The sequence below is a fragment of the Arachis hypogaea genome, chromosome 10 (genome assembly GCF_003086295.3).
Source record: "Arachis hypogaea cultivar Tifrunner chromosome 10, arahy.Tifrunner.gnm2.J5K5, whole genome shotgun sequence".
NCBI classification, from domain to species: Eukaryota; Viridiplantae; Streptophyta; class Magnoliopsida; order Fabales; family Fabaceae; genus Arachis; species Arachis hypogaea.
This window is the reverse complement of record NC_092045.1, coordinates 55,050,897-55,054,718: the sequence shown is the minus strand read 5'-3', so window position 1 is coordinate 55,054,718 and position 3,822 is coordinate 55,050,897.

Here is a 3,822-nt window from a genome sequence, read left to right as displayed (position 1 = left end):
TATTTTGATATTATTCTTTTAGGGTTACTCACATCAAATTTTGATAATTGAAAAAAAAATTAAACGCTTCATGTCTTACTTCTTTTAACAAAATTTCAACCACTCATAAAAGTTAACAGAATAGATGGTTATAAGAAAAAATGAGAAAGGAGAACAAGATAATATAATAATGACGATGAGACAATGACAGGTATGTGTAGAGGTGTACATGGGCCGGGCCACATTGGATTTGGCTTAACTCAGACCCGACTCGAAATATAGACCGGGCCTAATTTTTAGACCATAATCCGATTCTAGACCCGATGAAACCTACGCATCTTCGGGCCGGGTAAAAACTGGGTGAAAATCGGGTCTTTAGCATGTAAAAATCACTTAATCTCCAACCATTATTTCACAATTCACATAGTAAAATTCACTTCAAAAAATATAACAAGAACCAACCCTTCTCTAAAATTAAAACATAACCATAATCAATACTAATTGTCTAATTAACACCAAATATTTAAATAAATACAAAAAATACAATATTATGCATTCGTCTAAAGTCTTATGCATTTTAAACATTAACTTATAATCTTATAATGGCTAATAATACAAAATATTAAGGTTTATAATATTTAAATTCCACATAAGAATAGTCATCATCTATCACTAATAACAGAAAATATTAATTGTGTTTGATGACCGGGCCATCGGGTCGAGTTCGGGCGACCCGAGCTATGACCCGGACCCGACCCGAAATAATGACCGGGTCTATTTTTTAGACCCTTATCCAGCCATAGACCCGATGAAATCACATCAAATTAGCCCCTAAAGTGTTCGAGGCTGGGTCGGGCCATGTACACCCCGTATGTGTATGAAGAATAATAGTAAGAGAAAGAATAGTGTTTAATATAGTAAGATAATATAATAAAAATATAAATTAATAATTTTAAAAAAATAATGAAATTAAAAAATTTAAAAAACTAAATATAAAATTAAGAAAATATATTTTTATCAATTAAAATTATGCATGAAGATAGAGTGTGTTTTGAATATAAATTTTTATCTCAACTTCAAATTAAATACTATTAAAAATAAATAATTAAACTTAATAACAATGATAAATAATTAAATTTGTAAATAATGTTTCTAAATATTATTATCATTATTTTTTGAACTATATTTTTTCTGATAATATATATACCTCTTTATTATGTGCTTTTATAATTTAATATTTTAAAAAAAATTATACTAATTTTAATTTTAATAAAATATGATATAAATAAGGTCACGTTAATATTAAGATAAAAAATACTTATCTAATAAATTTAAAAAGTGAATGATATATTAACAAAAAATAAAATTAATATCTTAAAAACAATAAAGAAAGGCAGCTGACTAGGCACGTTAGTGCCTATTGAGCTCCTAGTTATGAATAACGATAATCGGTGAGCCTCTAAACTTGACCTATTTATTTTTAAGAGAAACAGCTTGAGCTTTTATGAAAATTGAGTTATAACTCGGTAGGATATGAAAGAGATGCAATTTGTGTTATAATTAGGAGATATGAGAATAATGCTCACAAGATCAACTTGATAATCCTGAAAATAAAGTTAATCAAGCTTGTCATTGGAAAATGTATTGTTTATATCAGTGTATTTTTGGACAAGTTCATAGTTGATTGTTTGTTGGATTGACTCCGACTTATATGTGTCGACTTGCCTTGAATGATTCAGACTTATAAGTGTTTAGACTGACTCCAACTTATAGGTATCGGCTTGTTGGATTGATTCCAACTTATAGTTGTCAATTTGTTGTAAATGATTTTGACTTATAATTGCTTATTCGTTTGAAACAATACCGACTTATAAGTGTCAGCTTGTTTGGATTGATTCCAACTTATAACCGTCGGTTTGTTTTTGTAAGCCAACTTTAATATTGATTTGTCATAATATGTGTGGTGTGTAGGAAAAATAATAGCCGAACTGAAGGTGGGAATAATAATTAAAAATAAAGATTGATGAAATTAAAAATAATATATTATTTATTGAGGATTACCCTCTTAACATAGAAAGTATAGAATGAAGAGCCTCATTAAAATTCCTAATAGAGTTTCAATGTTATTTGCATAGTAAAATTCTTAGGCATTTGAAAGCTGATAATTTCTTTCAAAAAAGAATTGAATCTTTTTACTAACAACCTTGGGGTGACTACCACCGTGGTGTTGACTTCTGAAATATGATCATCATCATTGTCACGATTATTTGGATTTTTCTGTTCTTCTTCATCATTTCGACCATTTTATTTCTGGTTTAATAACTCAGTCACCCGCTGAACTTCTGCTCTCAGCGACTCATTGATAGCCAATAATTCATCCTCAGTAGGAGGAGGAAGAGGTGGATTATTTTGCTATTCCGCCATTGATTATAACCTACAAAAGGGTAAAACATCACGTAGAGAAGATGATAGTAGGGTTAGATTTAAACTCGTGCCCCACGATGGAGACCAAATATTCCTGCGTAGTAAGCCTAGTAGTAGATTTAACTCGTCTTGTTCAAGGATTAAGCTCTTTTTTGCCTGAAATGGAAGAGGTATCCGTTGGCTTCAAGAAAAATGGCGATAGAGTGCACTTGTAAAAACACTTCGACGCTCAAGTAAGTAAAAGTAAAAGATGAGTATAATGTTATTCAGAATTAATAGCGTACCTTCTTCTTTTGGGGTTTTTTCTTTTTATAGAGTTATTTTGGTAAAGAACGATTGTTTTGTGGACCTAGTATTGCAGAGTTGTTGGGGATGTTACCATGATTTTTTGATAACCACTGCTGAACGTTATTTGAGCTCATACTAAACAATCCGTGAAAAGAGAAAAACACATAATTTTGATTTAGTTCATTTTATTTACATAGTTCCAATTTATTAATAATGTAGGTTGTAATACCCTTACCACCAGAATGTTACGCTTCCGGCTGCACCACTCTAATAGCGAGGACATTACGACCACTTCTATATATATATATATATATATATATATATATATATATATATATATATATATATATATATATATATATATATATAAAGAGAATACAGAGAGAATGGTGTCCAAATTTTTGTATAACAATTTTAACCTTATTGAAAAATAGTGATCGACGTAACTGCATTTTAAAAACTGGAATAAAATGCAATTATTATTGACTTTCCTTCCTTCATATTGCGGTTACTTTTTTATTTTATGCACAACTCCTACTTATTGTCTCCTCTTCTTCGTTCCACTAAATATAATACTCTCTTTTATCTTTCAGGTAATCCTATTAGTCTCATATTTACAAAGTATAATTATCAAAGTCAGATCTTTTACTGTAATTAATACATAGGTATTAATTGTGTCAATAATTACATAATTTTTTCTGTCTTTTTTTTTTATCTATTGGGTTATGTAAATTTTATTTTATTTTTCTAACCATGGATTCAAAACCTTCTCAATATTAGAAGAGAAAGTCTATGCCTGTTATTTAAATCGTCATAAAACTTTAAAGTATATTCAATTTGAATGGTATCAACAATTTGAGAGAATGTATTTAAACTTAAATAACTATTCTTAATGAAGAGCATTGGGTATATATTTATTGAATTTTTTTAAGGAAAAAATTTTGTGTATTTATATATCATCGTTTTTTTGGTGGTGGTCGACAGCAATAGTACTAGTATCATCATTTTAAAGTTCATTTTATAGTTATGCTAATTCATAACGTATCTTACAAAAATTATGTTTAACTAAATTTTTTATCTTATAATTATTTTATATTTTAGGATTTAAAATTTTGTGGTTTTATTTTTATT